At 44.6% G+C, this 17,830-nt stretch overlaps 1 long non-coding RNA gene across 1 annotated transcript; it reads right to left on the minus strand.

Annotated features, from left to right (window-relative positions):
* Positions 1–3,152: 3,152 nt before the first annotated feature.
* On the minus strand, positions 3,153–9,778 carry LOC308460064. The gene is made up of 2 exons (XR_013978442.1): positions 8,647–9,778; positions 3,153–3,483 (listed from the first exon to the last, which is right to left on the minus strand). It is a non-coding gene; the product is annotated as an uncharacterized lncRNA (long non-coding RNA).
* Positions 9,779–17,830: the final 8,052 nt, after the last annotated feature.

The raw sequence follows: 17,830 nt of genomic DNA on the forward strand, positions 1-17,830 counted from the left end.
GTAGCTCAAGGGCCCCTTCATCATTGTGGGAAATGGCAGTCAAAGATAACTATGCATGAGGGGCTAAGATCATTGACTTAGATTCCTAGACTCAGCTGAGTCACGCCCCCTCTTCCACAATGAGCGAGGAAGTGAAACTTCCTGCTCTCTCCGCACCACCTAAACCGCCAGGTAGGACATGTGCAATCCTTGCTCCAAGCTTAGAGCATGTGTATGAAGCTTTTTGTATTTTCTACCTGTGGTCTGCCTGTGGTCTCCTTGCTGCCGCTTGGATGAATGCATGAATCTGATCTTTGAGGCGTTTTGTAAGTAAAGGATTTTAAACTTACTTAACAGGGTGTGTGGTCCGTTCATTGCAAGAAGGGTGGAACGAGAGAAGCGCTGGTTGCAAACAAACTAAACGGCATTAAAGGGCCTAACAATCTATATTCCTAATGCTATATTGCTACTTGACTTTTGTGTGTTTAGACTCTGCTATTGGGGAATCTCTCCTGCTGGAATCTCTCCTGCAAAGCTCCATGTTTTAAACCCAAGCATGCAGCTGGTTCTTTTGTTATTCCCTCCCCGCCGCCCCCGTAGTCACAGGGATTCATATTTCCCTCCACAATCATGACATTGTACGGCTGATGGCCTCCCTCGCTCCTGCTCCTTTCAAAATGTGTAGCACTGAAGGAGGACATTGGAAGAATGCTCTCCTGCTTCCTTTCAGCTGTATGTGCTTTTCTTTTTCTTTTTTTGGAACTCATGTTAGTAGCTTAGAGAACACTGTCCAACCACCTTGTCCTCTGTCGTCCCCTTCTCCTTGTGCCCTCCATCTTTCCCAACATCAGGGTCTTTTCCAGGGAGTCTTCTCTTCTCATGAGGTGGCCAAAGTATTGGAGCCTCACCTCCAGGATCTGTCCTTCCAGTGAGCACTCAGGGCTGACTTCCTTAAGAATGGAGAGGTTTGATCTTCTTGCAGTCCATGGGACTCTCAAGAGTCTCCTCCAGCACCATAATTCAAAAGCATCAATTCTTCGGCGATCAGCCTTCTTTATGGTCCAGCTCTCACTTCCATACATCACTACTGGGGAAACCATAGCTTTAACTATATGGACCTTTGTCGGCCAGGTGATGTCTCTGCTTTTTAAGATGCTGTCTAGGTTTGTCTTTGCTTTTCTCCCAAGAAGCAGGTGTCTTTTAATTTTGTGACTGCTGTCACCATCTGCAGTGATCATGGAGCCCAAGAAAGTAAAATCTCTCACTGCCTCCATTTCTTTCCCTTCTATTTGCCAGGAGGTGATGGGACCAGTGGCCATGATCTTAGTTATTTTGATGCTGAGCTTCAGACCATATTTTGCGCTCTCCTCTTTCACCCTCATTAAGAGGTTAATTCCTCCTCACTTTCTGCCATCAGAGTTGTGTCATCTGCATATCTGAGGCTGTTGATATTTCTTCTGGCAATCTTAATTCCGGTTTGGGATTCATCCAGCCCAGCCTTTCGCATGATGAGTTCTGCATATAAGTTAAAGATATAGCTTGTTTCGTCGCCATTATTCTCCCCAGAAAGAAGTCTAGGCGAAGGGGGCTGCCACCTCTAAACACCCCAATTAATCCTCATAAGATTGACAGTTGTGGAAATCTGCAACCGTTTTGTAGATTACAACATGCATTTATGTTGCATTTATGTTATGCATTTACAACTGGTTCTTAAGGCTATTGCAACTCGGGAACAGGAAGGAAAACATGATCTGCTCCCGTGCTTTAAAAAAATATGATATGAAGAGACCTGAACATCTAAGCCTGTGCTCTTCTCACTCACTTTCCTGTAACCTTTACAGTTTCACACGTTTTCTATCATTTTCCTCTCACCCTTTTCTGAAACAGCAGGGAATCTCTTGCATTCAAGGAAAAAATGTAGATTATTTACCTTCTGCAGAGTGGCAGAGGGGGGTGGCTGGAGAGAAAGAAAATGCTGCTCACTCACTTCCTACCCTTATTCAGAGCTGAGAAATCAATGTAACACAAAAGAGGTTTAGAAGATGCCTGGTGCCAGGAAAGAGGCAGCATTTACATGAAAAAGAAGCAGCCAATATATTTTTTAAAACTGCATTTCCCCATCTCTTCACCAGCTATGTCTCTCACGTAACATAAGATCAACGTAAGATCAGAAGTGTCTGGGGCAGCCCTGTATAGCGAAGGTTTTTTTAATGCTTAATGTTTTATTATGTTTTTAATATATGTTGGAAACCACCCAGCCAGAAGGGTGGAGTATGAATAATAAAATTGTTGTTGTTGTTTGTTGTTGACTAGGACATTCCTGTTGTCTTTGTCCATGGAGTTTGACATCTGAAAAAGCATCTGAAAAAGCAGAGACATCACCTTGCCAACAAAGGTCCGTATAGTAAAAGCTATGGTTTTCCCAGTAGTGATGTATGGAAGTGAGAGCTGGACCATAAAGAAGGCTGATCACCGAAGAACTGATGCTTTTGATTTATGGTGCTGGAGGAGACTCTTGAGAGTCCCATGGACTGCAAGAATATCAAACCTCTCTTTTCTTAAGGAAATCAGCCCTGAGTGCTCACTGGAAGGGCAGATCGTGAAGCTGAGGCTCCAATACTTTGGCCACCTCATGAGAAGAGAAGACTCCCTGGAAAAGACCCTGATGTTAGGAAAGATGGAGGGCACAAGGAGAAGGGGACGACAGAGGACGAGATGGTTGGACAGTGTTCTCGAAGCTACCAGCATCAGTTTGACCAAACTGCGGGAGGCAGTGGAAGACAGAAGTGCCTGGCGTGCTCTGGTCCATGGGGTCACAAAGAGTCGGACACGACTAAACGACTAAACAACAACAGGACATTCCTATTTCCATCCGAGACATGTTGGAGGGCATATGCTAATTCCAGGTTAAGGAGGGTCAATTTGCACAAAGGTGCCAATTTGTTGTAGCTGGCATTGTTGATCTAATCTGGAAAAAAATCTGTGTGGCCAAAACACGCACATCCCAGATTTAAGATAGCAGCATTATCTTTGTCTGCTTTTTTGGCCCACCATGAATTACAAGTGTGCTCGATATAGAAACGTTAGCTAAATGTATTAAAAGCTATTGCTGAATGCTTTGGATGATCAAAACGCAGCCAGCTGTGGTATGAATTGACTCTATGATAGGATAATGCTGCAACAGACTGTTCTTTAAAAGATGTGCTTTTGACGTTGCAATTTTGATAGCTTCTATAAAATATATGTGCATAAATAAAACAAGCACTGCGGTACTGTTCATTTTGAACTCTGTCTACTGCTGGGAAAACAGTTTTGCAAGTGTTCCTTGTTGGTTATGCAAAAATATTTGTTAGTTGCATGGAAATCTTGTTAGTTGCAAGTTCAATCACTGTCGGAAGCAGGGTGTCTCTGAATGCGAGTTGCTGGAAACTGAAGGCGAGGAGAGTATGGTCGCACTTGAGTCTTGCTTGCCAGCTTCCTTCCTATAAGCATCTGGGCTGGCCTCTATGAGAACAGGATTGTTTTGGGACAGTGCAGTGATGTTCTTTTTTAAAAATAATAATAATAATTAATAATATTTTTAAAAATAATAATAATAAAATTATAGCAACACAATCATACACATACACATTTACAGATTCCTCCGAATCTCTGGACTTCCCACCTCCCTTCCATGGATCCTATTATTAAACCTTTTCTGCGACGCGGGTGGCGCTGTGGGTTAAACCACAGAGCCTAGGACTTGCCGATCAGAAGGTCGGCGGTTCGAATCCCCGCGACGGGGTGAGCTCCCGTTGCTCGGTCCCTGCTCCTGCCAACCTAGCAGTTCGAAAGCACAAAGTGCAAGTAGATAAATAGGTACCGCTCCAGCAGGAAGGTAAACGGCGTTTCCGTGCGCTGCTCTGGTTCGCCAGAAGCGGCTTAGTCATGCTGGCCACATGACCCAGAAGCTGTACGCTGGCTCCCTCAGCCAATAGAGCGAGATGAGCGTCGCAACCCCAGAGGCGGTCACGACTGGACCTAATGGTCAGGGGTCCCTTTACCTTTTTTACTGCATCTTTTCAAATAATCTATGTTTTATATAACTCCATTGTCTCCATAGTACTTGCTACATTACAAGTGTTATTGCAGTCCTACTAATATTTTCATCTGCTTACAGTGGTCTCCAAGATAAATTATGAATTTTCCCCATTCTTTTTTAAAGTTTTGGTCTTCTTGGTTCCTGAGCTTCCCAATCAGCTTTGCCATTTTTGCATAATCCAACAGTTTAATTTGCCATTTTTCTCTGGTACAGAAGATTCTTTCCATCTCTGGGCTAATAGCATCCGAGTGGCTGTCATCGCATACATAAAAAGTCTTTTCTGCTCCCTTGGAATATCAGCACCTATAATTCCTAATAAAAAAGCCTCTTTTTTGTTTTTGTTTTTTTAACAAAAGTTAATTTAAACATTTTTTTCATCTCATTATATATCATTTCCCAGAATGCTTTATTACAAGACCACCGCATTTGGGACACAATATCCAACTTTCAGACTGGGAAAGGCTATGGAAAACCGATTTGAAATTCATGGTGTGTTTGTGTTGTACACTGAAAGAAAACTATATGAAAGTGATGTACCGATGGTATCTCACTCCTGGTAAGTTAGCAAAAATGTATAAGACAGCTACAAATATCTGTTGGAAATATAAATAAAAGAAAGGTACCTTTTATCATATGCGGTGGTCTTTTTAAAAATAGATTATCCTTATCTACAGCTAAATCTCACTTCTTCCCCAGTAAATGTGTTTTTTACCAGCAGGGCAGCCCAAGCAATTCCATTTTGTTCCTGAAGTCATGATGGTGCTATGATTTAAGTGAGTGGTTCTTTTTAACAAAAAGGCTGGCACACTGAAGTGTAAGTGTGTGTTTTATTCTAACACAATGGGAATGTAGAAGTGGTTGTGAAGCATGGGTGGCGGGGAGGAGATACATGTTAATTGTGTGCTTTGCATGTGAAGTAAGTGTTTTAACTGATTTCAATATTGTGTTTTAATATTGTTGTAGCCTGCCCTGGGGACTTTATGATGAAGAGAAGGTAAGAAATTGAATAATAGCACCATTTAACACATTTGAATCATACACTCAATGCAAGCTTGAATTATTGTCTAAAGGGCTTCAAAATATGTTCCTGGGCTTTCAGAAATCAGCCTCATATAACCAACATGCTTAAGTCTAGTTAATGCATGAAGGGGTTAATACCACAGAGTCAACTGTCCTGTCAGGTTTAGCTATGTCACTTCCCCATACTTTGGGAGGAAATAGGTAATCAAGCCTATTGTTTTCCCCAGTCTGCCTGAGAAACTCAGTGTGTGAGGAGGTTTGAGCTGGTTGCTCCAGCTCAACCGCATGGCTCTCACCAGCCACTCTTGAATTCCTGTATCAGGAATCTAGGAACTTTTACCACTTTGTAACTAAGCTAAGTTTTTCTGCCTGTGCAGCTTTTCTGACTGATGTATGGAAAAGCACATGAATCTGACATTTGAAGAGCTTGTAAGTCAGGCTTTCCCAAACTCGGCCCTCCAGCTGTTTTGGGACTACAACTCCCATCATCCCTAACTAACAGGACCAGTGGTCAGGGATGATGGGAATTGTAGTCCCAAAACAGCTGGAGGGCCGAGGTTGGGGATGCCTGTGTAAGTAAACCAATTTTTAACTTGCCAAACGTGTAGTAGTTTCCTATGCTGGGGAAAAAGTGAAACTTTGGAACTCTCTTGGAAGGGCATATTTTAAACGTCTAACAACCTATATCTCCACGTTTTGCTTTGCTGCGTATTTTGTGACTTTAATTGTCTTCTGAGGTGCTCTCACCAAAGAGTGCTTGCCCCAAACCTGGATTTTGGCATCCGGGGAATTCTCCTTTTGTACATATATATACTTTTGCACCAACAAGAAAAACATATGATATGGATACATCCACCCCTTGCTTGTCGAGTGTTTGCTTTACATAAGATACGCAAACCATTCAAAACACTTTTGTAGTAAAGATCTCAGACTGAACTCTTAATTGGCTTCGATGAAGAGTCAAAGGTCTTTAACAATGTCTCAAATTCTCATAATTTTCTACCTGTGCTTCTCCCACAGACGCTATTATCCAGAGATCTGCATTACTGAGTCATATTTAACAGAGCTGATTCAGCCTAATCACAGCTAATGGCATAAACTTTGCTTTAACTGGCACAGTATTAACATAAATTCTGCTTCGTGAGGTTAGTAAATTTCTGGTGCCATCTAAGTACCGAAGCAAGTTGTTTTCAACCTTTAAGCAAAGTCCTAGCCAGGCAATGAATGGCCTTGCAAAACGATGAACTGCTTTGAAACAGATCCCATCACTTTGCTTTCCTCCCCAGAAGAATATTCCCCCCCCCCACTAATGTTTATTTATATGACACTAAAATATGACTGCGAAACATGCGCAGAGCCATAGATCCCCCTTCACACAGGGTAGCAAAGCACATGTGTTGGGAATTTGAACAACAAATTCACAGAAATGGGCCGATTGGTACTAGGAAAGCATCACTCTAAGCATTATGAGGGGGAAATTGGGAGCAGGATGAACTCCTCAGAGGAACAGCTGCAGATCAGAAAGTGATTATCGCTTTCAGGCTCAAAGTACAAATACTTTCTGTTCTGCATGATGCAGAACATGAAAGGACAAGCTGTCTGCAGCAATAGTTCACAATCTGTTTACTGTGCTGGGACAAGTAATTTGAGAACCATACACAGCACTGGCAAGGAAAGACACATATGAAAGCATTGAGAGATACAAAACAGAACCATTACGTTGGAGCAGAACACTTTTATTTGTCTGTTTCCTTTGACTCTAAGAGCTCTTCCAGACTGGTGGATTGTGGAGGGGTTTTTTTTGGGGGGGGGGGAGAGAGATTCTGCAACATGTCATTGACATGTCATATCCTTCAACAAGTTGAATCCCAAAAGTGGGACAGGTGTCTTCCTGTCTGTACGAGTCATGTGGAGGAGTTTGGATTTGATATCCCGCTTTATCACTACCCGAAGGAGTCTCAAAGCGGCTAACATTCTCCTTTCCCTTCCTCCCCCACAACAAACACTCTGTGAGGTGAGTGGGGCTGAGAGACTTCAGAGAAGTGTGACTGGCCCAAGGTCACCCAGCAGCTGCATGTGGAGGAGCGGAGACGCGAACCCGGTTCCCCAGATTATGAGACTACCGCTCTTAACCGCTACACCACACTGGCTCTCAGTGAGGCATCACGGAGCCCCAAAATATCTGCTTTCACAACACCCGAAAAGGTGTTTGGCGTGCCGTGTGAGATCGCTGTACCCCCCCAAAACCGTTTTTTTCTGAGCGATATCTCAGCACAAAATTATGGCACCCAAAATGGTAACCAGGCTCTCAGAGGGAAAAAAGGGATGTCCTGGTTTTTCTGGGACACTTGTGGGATTTATACTGGACGGTCTGTTTTAAGAGTTGTTCTGTAATGTTCCCCCACAGTTATTGCATTATTGATGTCTGCCATAGCACCACAAAAGCACGATGGCAGAAAAGCAAGATGACTTCCTTGTTTTGGTTGGAGAACACCTTCCAGGTGTGTCAAGATGCAGAAAAAGCTGAGTTTGGAGTGGAAATCTCTTAAGCAGCCTCCCATGTGGCAATGTAAGAAAAGGTGGCAGGTCTCCATTGTTTCATGTACAAAGGATAAAAGGTAAAGGACCCCTGGACAGTTAAGTCCAGTCAAAGGTAACTATGGGGTTGAGGCGCTCATCTTGCTTTCAGGCCAAGGGAGCTGGCGTTTTCCACAGACTGCTTTCTGGGTCATGTGGCCAGCAGGACTAAACCGCTTCTGGCGCAATACAACACCGTGACGAGTGCCAGAGCGCACGGAAATGTCATTTACCTTCCCGCCGCAGCGGTACCTATTTATCTACTCGCACTTTTGAACTGCTAGGTTGGCAAGAGCTGGGACAGAGCAACGGGAGCTCACCGCGTTGCGGGGATTTGAACCGCTGACCTTCCAATCGGCAAGTCCTAGACTCAGTCGTTTCGACCACAGCACCCCCATTCCCCCGTTTTTCCTGTAACTTAGGCTATGAACAGCAGAGAACCTGCAGAAGCAACGCTGACCAGAAACCGTACATACATTAAGCAAAATAGAAACAATGTCTTGATCCCCCCCAATGTCTCAACAAATGAAACTGATTTGTAAAAATGTTACATGGAAAAAATACGAGAGACATTACACATATTTCTGTAAAATAAAAAAATCTTTAATAAAATCATCATCATCATCATCATAAAAGATTTCAGGCAGGATCTCTCTCAGTCCCACCAGGAGATGCTGGGGACTGAACCTGATGCCTTCTGCATGCTAAGCAGTTGTTCTACCACTGAGCTATGGCCCTAGCTCACAATATTGCTGTCAGGATAAAATGGAGAAGGTGGAGGCAGAGGTGTATATGCTCTGTGGAGGAAAGGTGGGATAGAAGTATAAGAAGGAATAAAGTATGTAAACTAGCCTATAAGTGAATAAACTACAGTATATTTTTAACTTACTCTCCTAATAATTTGTATATAAATTATAAAAGTGATATATAAATTTGGTAATTTTTTAAAAAAAGAAGAAATGTTCAGACTTTCAAACAGTGTGTTATGCCTGAGCCTTCATTGCTGAAACTCCCAACAGCATTTTCATGCTCACAAACACCTGATGAAGGCTTAAGGAACCATTGTGACATAACCCATTCAAGCAGATTTAAGGGGCAACAGGCTGTCAACAGTGGCAGTAGTTGGGAGCTCCCCGCTATTGAAAAGCCACATAGAGTCTTTTCATACTGCCTGAGGAATTAATTCCTTATTTAACGTTCCTAATTGCTGGATCGATTTAACAGGACTGGAGCTAACATTTGCTTGGATTTGGCCCCATTGATAGGGAACTGCCTGCTGTGTCCTCTGCTTTGAAGTCACCCTGGTCTTTGGGCCTCCAGCACCTTCTTCAGCATGTCCAACCCACCTAAGAGGCGTATGATACTGGTGTTCCACTGGGTTAGGAAGACGCCCCTGACAGAGAAGCCGTGCTCTACCATCTCGGCCAGACCTTCTGCCCCTGCACCGGCTTGCAACACTCCTCACATTTCACCCTACTTCACGAGGAGCAAGACACAACCTGCTCCGCTCAGGAGGTCCAGCAGGCGCAAGGTGCTGCGATTTCCGAATCTCACTGACCCCAGGTTTTTAAGATCGGTCATTGGCAGCGTTGGCCGGAAGAGAGCCCACAGGCGTGGCAAGCAAAAGAAGACTCCAGCGTAACCAGGACAAGGGGAAGCGGCCTACTGGAGTTGCCACTGACAACCACTCTCAGCCTCCTTTTTCCCCTTCTGGCCCAGCATGCTTTGCGTGCACCCAACATGGTGGCGCCCAGCCCCAGCACATCCCGACCGGCGCCCGCTTTCTCTTTCCTCTTCTCCGCCTTGATGGGCGGGGCTGAAAAACCCGCGGAGGGGCAGCCTCTGCCAGCTGCCGAACCGAATAAGAAGAAGCCACCCTGTCGGGCCTGCACGGACTTCAGGAGCTGGACACGGGATCAGAGGAAGCAGTCGGACCTGCTATTCTTTTTCTTTTTAAAAAAATAATTTTTATTGAATAATTTTATGTTACAAAAAACAATACAGCCATACTACCACTAAATATAATTAAGAAATAAAAATTACATACATCAATATTTAGTTTGTTATTTGTTATTTACCGTCTTATTTCCTCCCAAACATTGCATACATATGAGTATTTTTGTATGCAGACCTGCTATTCTTAAGGAGGCTAATGGAAAGGAAGACTTGGGAAAGAACCTCCTGAAGCTTCGGAATGACCAGAAAGAGGCTGTGCCGAAGTTTTCCATCACGTGGAACACAAACTGGCGGAACTACCTCGAGGCTCAGGCAGTGGTGGAAACCCTCCTCAAGCATGAGACGCCAGAGAGCCTCTTGCAATACGAAGGGATCAAAGCAGCTGTGGAGTCTCTCCTACCATACACAGAACGGCACTTCCAGAGGCTGGGCCGGTTACTGCAGGCCTCCATGTTCCTCGATTTCATGTGGCAAAACATGAAGCTGCCTAACGCCGCCAAGTGGGACGAAGAGATGGACATGTGAGGAGCTTTGGGTGCCAGCGGCATGCGGGGCAGAAGAGCTGGAAACTCCTGCCAAGTTGGCACTGCTCTCACCGGTGGAATATGTTGAACTGGTTTGTAAAAAAAACTCCCACAAATGTACGTTTTTCATTTTGTAAAGGCATAAATCTCCTGAAAGTGTCTTCCTACATACATCCCTTCCCCATCCCCGTTAAAAATGAAATAAAATTATTTAGCATTTAAAAAAACCCAATTTTTATTAATTTTTCAGTTTATACATCTCAAAATAAACATTTTGCATAATTGTTGTTGTTGTTTAGTCGTTTAGTCGGGGACATTCCCAGGGGAACTGAAGGAGGCAGTGGTACGCCCGCTCTTAAAGAAAACATCATTAGATCCTTTAGATCTATCCAATTACCGCCCGGTTTCGAATCTTCCGTTCCTGGGTAAGGTGATTGAGAGAGCGGTTGCTGAACAGCTTGGTGGTTTTCTGGATGAAACATCGGCTCTGGATCCATTCCAGTCCGGCTTCCGCACTGGTCATGGGACCGAGACGGCTCTGGTTGCCCTAACAGATGATCTTCGTAGACAGCTGGATCGAGGCGGGTCGGGGCTGCTGATTCTTCTAGATCTGTCAGCAGCTTTCGACATGGTCGATCACGAACTTCTAGACCACCGCCTTGCCGACGTGGGGATCCAGGGCACAGTCCTTCAATGGCTGCGCTCATTTCTCTCTGGTCGGGGACAGAGGGTGGCGCTTGGGGGGGAATTGTCATCGCGCCACTCCTTGGTGTGTGGAGTACCTCAGGGTGCGATACTCTCCCCGATGCTTTTCAACATCTTTATGCGCCCCCTCGCCCAGCTTGTTCGGAGTTTTGGGCTGGGTTGCCATCAGTATGCCGATGACACCCAACTCTATCTGTTGATGGATGGCCATCCTGACTCGGCCCCAGACACACTGACCAGATGTTTGGAAGCTGTGGCTGGATGGTTTCGTGGGAGCCGGTTGAAGCTAAATCCTTCGAAGACAGAGGTCCTGTGGCTGGCACGGGGTGATATGGGATTGGGGGGGCAACTCCCATCTCTTGCGGGGGCGCAATTAGTGCCAGCACCGTCCGTTAAGAGTTTGGGTGTAATCTTCGACACCTCCCTTTCCATGGAGGCGCAGATTGCAGCTATAACAAAGGCGGCATTTTTCCATCTCCGCCAAGCTAAGCAGTTGGCTCCTTACCTCTCTCGCCCTGACCTAGCCACTGTGATCCATGCGACGGTCACCTCCAGACTGGATTATTGTAACTCGCTCTACGTGGGGCTGCCCCTGAGACTGACCCAGAAACTCCAGCGGGTGCAGAATGCTGCAGTGAGACTCCTTACGAGGTCTTCGCTGCGAGATCACATTCACCCGGTGCTATACCAGCTGCACTGGCTCCCGGTGGAGTACAGGATCAGGTTTAAGGTGCTGGTTTTAACCTTTAAAGCCCTATACGGCCTAGGACCCTCGTACCTACGGGACCGCCTCTCCTGGTATGCCCCACAGAGAAACTTACGGTCTTCGAATAAAAACATCTTGAAGGTCCCAGGCCCCAGAGAAGTTAGGCTGGCCTCAACTAGAGCCAGGGCTTTTTCGGCTGTGGCTCCGATCTGGTGGAACACTCTGTCACAAGAGACCAGGGCCCTGCGGGACTTGACATCTTTCCGCAGGGCCTGCAAGACAGAGCTGTTCCACCAGGCCTTTGGCCAGGGCACAGCCTGACTCCCTCCCTCGGCAATCTTCGCGGAGCTCTGGCCCAATGGTTGCCAGTGGCTTGAATTAATTAATTTTATAACGAATGATTTTAGACTGTTGTTTATGCTGTACTTTTGTACTGTTTTATTGTTGTTAGCCGCCCTGAGCCCGGCTTCGGCTGGGGAGGGCGGGATATAAATAAAATTTATTATTATTATTATTATTAGTCGTGTCCGACTCTTCGTGACCCCATGGACCAGAGCACGCCAGGCACTCCTGTCTTCCACTGCCTCGCGCAGTTTGGTCAGACTCATGTTTGTGGCCTCAAGAAGACTGTCCAACCATCTTGTCCTCTGTCGTCCCCTTCTCCTTGTGCCCTCCATCTTTCCCAACATCAGGGTCTTTTCCAGGGAGTCTTCTCTTCTCATGAGGTGGCCAAAGTATTGGAGCCTCAGCTTCATGATCTGTCCTTCCAGTGACCACTCAGGGCTGATTTCCTTAAGAATGGATGCGTTTGATCTTCTTGCAGTCCATGGGACTCTCAAGAGTCTCCTCCAGTACCATAATTCAAAAGCATCAATTCTTCGGCGATCAGCCTTCTTTATGGTCCAGCTCTCACTTCCATACATCACTACTGGGAAAACCATGGCTTTAACTATACGGACCTTTGTTGGCAAGGTGATGTCTCTGCTTTTTAAGATGCTGTCTCCATGGACAAAGACAAAAGGTATTTTACATAATATGTAACAATTGACTTCCCTTCTTCCCCTTTCATGGTTCATTTTACTTATCATCACTCCTGCATATTTTACTATAGCAAATCTAATCATTTCTCCATTTTATATCCTTCAAATATTTACCATACTGCTGAATTTATCTAAACACTACCAGCGTTTTCAATTGTACACAATTATTTTCTAAAAATTCAGTAAAATTTTTCCACTCCGCTTTGAATAAATATTCTTCTTTCCCTCTTATTCTATGTTAAACCTGCTGCTTCTGCAAATTCTATCATCTTAAGTTGCCAGTCTTCCTTACTAGGGATCTCGCTCATTTTCCATCTTTGGGCTAGCAAAATTTGAGCTTCCGTGGTGTGTGGAGGTGGGGGTGGGTGTATGCACTTTGTTTGATTAAAAAACCTCTCATTACCGCCTTACTGGCATCCCAAACCATGTTTAGATCTGTTCCTTTATTAACGTTGAGGTTGAAAAATTCTTGTAGGGAACATATTCCCTTATTAACAATTTCTATATGATGTAGTATCGTATCATTTAGCCTGCCATGGTCATCAGAATACCATTGTGATCTGATAACGTCCTTGGTTGGATCTCAACCTTTTTTACTCTCGTTGTCAGGTCTTTCAAAGCCCATAACAAGTCTATTCTACTTGAAGAACTGAGACACCAAAGATCAGTTAGATCCATGTTGGCCACCATGTCGAAGAAAGCACTAGGTAGTTTCCCTTCTTTAGAGTCTGATTTTCTTATAGATCAGTCTAAATCTAGGGACACCACACCATTAAAGTCACCCATCATTATTAATTTGCCATCAAATATCAAACAGTTTCTCTTGTATAGTTTTGAAGAATTCAGCTTTCGGCTTGTTAGGAGCATATACCCGTATTTTTCGCTCTATAAGATGCACCAGACCATAAGACGCACCTAGTTTTTGGAGGAGGAAAACAAGAAAAAAAATATTCTGAATCCCAGAAGCCAAAACAGCAAGAGGGATCGCTGCGCAGCGAAAGCAGTGATCCCTCTTGCTGTTCTGGCTTCTGGGATAGCTGCGCAGCCTGCATTCGCTTCATAAGACGCACACACATTTCCCCTTACTTTTTAGGAGGGAAAAAGTGAGTCTTATAGAGCAAAAAATACGGTAGACCCTATGAGGAAGTTTAGGCTAAGAAGCAGGTTTTTAACATGGGCAAGTAGAGATTTGAATGTGGCAATGAAATTATTTTCCTGCATTGCCATGAGATGGCATCTCAGAGCCGAGGGCATAACAGCAGAAAAAGTTTGATTTATGTTTCTGTGCAGCCTCACATCCCTTGCATAGCTTTTGGGCGGGAATGGTGGGGTTTTCAGCTCATTTCCAGATTGCATAATACATTTCCAGTGCAATCCTATACATGCTTGCCCAGATATAAGGCCCAGTTACGTCCTGGTAAGTGGGTATTGGATTGCACTGTTAGGCTGTACACACTTACCTGGGAGCAAATACCATTAAATTCAGTAGAGTAGAGATGTAAAGGATTGTGCTGAACAGAAATCTGTAAAGGTTAACAAAAAAAGCGGCTCTCCCACCTTTGTTCCCAGAAACTGTCTCGCTCAATCTATAATCGTCAGCTGCATTCTTTAGCTCCAGAGAAAAGAGAGCGATGATTTAAAAATAAGAAACGATGATTTGATTCGTAATGAGCTTTTTCTAAAGAGCAAACGATAATGTGTTGAAATATGTATTCATAAACCATGGAAATCATCTTGCATATATTTTGCACCTTCGCTCCCACGAGAGATCCCAAGGCCTTGTTGCTAACTGCATGAATCATACCACCAATCTTTGGGATACAGGGCCTAAATTCTCTCCACTAGGAAAGAGCCTGCTGACTCTGATAAACAATCAAAAGGGAGAAGATAGGTCCCCCCCCCCCCCCATTTTTTAAGCTAACTACATATTCCATGCACATAACTGTAGCAGGGTCCCAGTCTTGTTTTTCAACAAAAATAAAAAATAAGTAGTTTTGACCAGAGGGAATTAGGCTATGCACACATTAGTGGTTTAAAATGAAGCCCATTCTGCATTCCAAGGCACATTGGGTGAAGTGGAAATGTCTTCACCCAATGCTTATTGCCTGTTTACATTCTCTGTGCATGCATGCCATACCCTCCAACATTTCTCCGATGAAAATAGGAATGTCCTATTCCATCATCATCATCATCATCATCATCATCATCATCATCTCATCATCATCATATTTTTATTATCTATAGCCTGCCCCATCTGACTGGTTTGCCCCAGCCACTCTGGGTGGCTTCCAACATATATAAAAACATAATAAAATGTCAAACATTCTTTAAAAACACTTCCCTAGACAGGGCTGCCTTCAGATGTCTTCTAAGGGTTGTAATTTACTTATCTCCTTGGCTCGGGGGTTGCGTAACTCCAACTTTTCTCTGATGAAATTAGGGACATCCTAAGGAAAAGTGGGACATTCCGGGATCAAATCAGAAACCAGGATAGCTTCTTTAAAATTGGGAGTGTCCCTGGAAAATAGAGACACTTGGAAGGTCTGACATGGCCCCAACTCCTATTCGTGAAGCTGTCATCTGCACATGTGCAATGGCTATCTCAAACATACAGTGGTACCTCTGGTTAAGAACTTAATTCGTTCCAGAGGTCCATTCTTAACCTGAAACTGTTCTTAACCTGAGGTACCACTTTAGCTAATGGGGCCTTCTGCTGCCACCACACAATTTGTGTTCTCATCCTGAAGTAAAGTTCTTAACCTGTGGTACTACTTCCGGGTTAGCGGAGTCTGTAACCTGAAGCGTTTGTAACCCGAAGCGTTTGTAAACTGAGGTACCACTGTACACACCTCGGCTTAGTTGCAGATTAGAATCATAGAATCATAGAGTTGGAAGAGACCACAAGGGCCATCGAGTCCAACCCCCTGCCAAGCAGGAAACACCATCAGAGCACTCCTGACATATGGTTGTCAAGCCTCTGCTTAAAGACCTCCAAAGAAGGAGACTCCACCACACTCCTTGGCAGCAAATTCCACTGTCGAACAGCTCTTACTGTCAGGCAGTTCTTCCTAATGTTTAGGTGGAATCTTCTTTCTTGTAGTTTGGATCCATTGCTCCGTGTCCGCTTCTCTGGAGCAGCAGAAAACAACCTTTCTCCCTCCTCTATGTGACATCCTTTTATATATTTGAACATGGCTATCATATCACCCCTTAACCTCCTCTTCTCCAGGCTAAACATGCCCAGCTCCCTTAGCCGTTCCTCATAAGGCATCGTTTCCAGGCCTTTGACCATTTTGCTTGCCCTCCTCTGGACACGTTCCAGTTTGTCAGTGTCCTTCTTGAACTGTGGTGCCCAGAACTGGACACAGTACTCCAGGTGAGGTCTGACCAGAGCAGAATACAGTGGCACTTGTTTTCAAGTGGAGGCTGATATGAAGGAAAAGGCACCAAACACCTGGAGTTCTCAAGAAGCTATGGAATCGAGACCATGAGACGCAGGACACAGGTGGATCCTGCTCATTGTCCCTCCCTGTTGTCTGGGAGGGGGACTGTAGAGGATGGGATGGAGGTAGCGTTTTCGGTGGCAAAACGTCCTGGGCTGGCCCTGTACAGGATAGATATGGACTCAGGCTAATGTCATTTGAACACAGTTTCAATAACCAGCAGGCCATGAACATACTTTATGTTTAAAACACCCCCCCCCCGAATTATGAGCACTGTAGTTTATCCCCAGAAACCCTTAACAAATTCCCAGAAACCCTTAACAAACAGAAAAGTCGAGCTCAACGTTTTATTGAAAGTACTAAGGCAGGTAAATTTGAACACAGCACCCCTGCCTTACATCTCTGATCTCGTGTATGGAAGTTCTGACATGACGTGTTTAGTATTCGCCGTGTAAACAACAAGCAACAGGAAAATAATATTTCTATTAAGCATTTGGCCAATTATCATGCCCTTATCTTTCTGTTGGATTATATTCTTTTCTGTTGTAGTGCACCAATGAAGTCAGTATATCCTTGCTGTCATGGTGTGCTGGAAATCCCACAGGGACTAATTAGACATTGCTGATATGCCATAAAAATGCAGAGGATTATTGTCAATTCCTGTTTTTGCTTCTGTGAGTTTAACAAAACGCCTTGGATTAAGCATGCCCCCTAAAATGTAGACTTGGCCTCTGACATTTCCAACTACCTGATAACATACCACGCCATATTATATTTGAGCCTTACCATTCTGTGATTTGATATAAAGATCCATACTAGGTGAATAAGTTTGCTCTGAGAAATGAGTGTATTCTGGATTCCCCCCCCCCCCCCGGATCTCCAAAGCTTTCTATTTCCTTAAATGCCTGCTATCAGTTAACCCTGTTTTATCTAGTTAATGCTACTCCTTTATGAAGTGCTTCCTCTTCAACATATTCTGTCATTAGAGGACTGTGATACCACACTATAATAAATTAATAATAATAATTTATTATTTATATCCCGCCCATCTGGCTGGGCTTCTCCAGCCACTCTGCGCGGCTTCCAACCAAATATTAAAATACAGTAATACATCAAACATTAAAAGCTTCCCTAAACAGAGCTGCCTTCAGATGTCTTCTAAAAGCTTGGTAGTTGTTGTTCTCTTTGACATCTGGTGGGAGGGCATTCCACAGGGCAGGGACCACTACCAAGAAGGCCTTCTGCCTGGTTCCCTGTAACTTGGCTTCTCGCAGTGAGGGAACTGCCAGAAGGCCCTTGGCACTGGACCTCAGTGTCCAGGTAGAACGATGGGGGTGGAGACGCTCCTTCAGATATACTGGACCAAGGCCATTTAGGGCTTTAAAGGTCAGCACCAACACTTTGAATTGTGCTTGGAAACGTACTGGAAGCCAATGTAAGTCTTTCAGGACCGGTGTTATGTGGTTTTGGCGGCCATTCCCAGTCACCAGTCTAGCTGCCGCTTTCTGGATTAGTTGCAGTTTCAGGTCACCTTCAAAGGTAGCCCCACATAGAGCGCATTGCAGTAGTCCAAGCAGGAGATAACCAGAGCATGCACCACTCTGGCAAGACAGTCTGTGGGCAGGTAGGGTCTCAGCCTGCGTACCAGATGGAGCTGGTAAACAGCTGCCCTGGACACAAAATTGACCTGTGCCTCCATGGACAGCTGTGAGTCCAAAATGACTCCCGGGCTGCGCACCTGGTCCTTTTAGAAGATGTCTTCTAAAAGTCAGATAGTTGTTTATTTTCTTGACATCTAA

The sequence above is a fragment of the Podarcis pityusensis genome (assembly GCF_964106645.2).
Source record: "Podarcis pityusensis genome assembly, chromosome: 12".
Classification (NCBI taxonomy): domain Eukaryota; kingdom Metazoa; phylum Chordata; class Lepidosauria; order Squamata; family Lacertidae; genus Podarcis; species Podarcis pityusensis.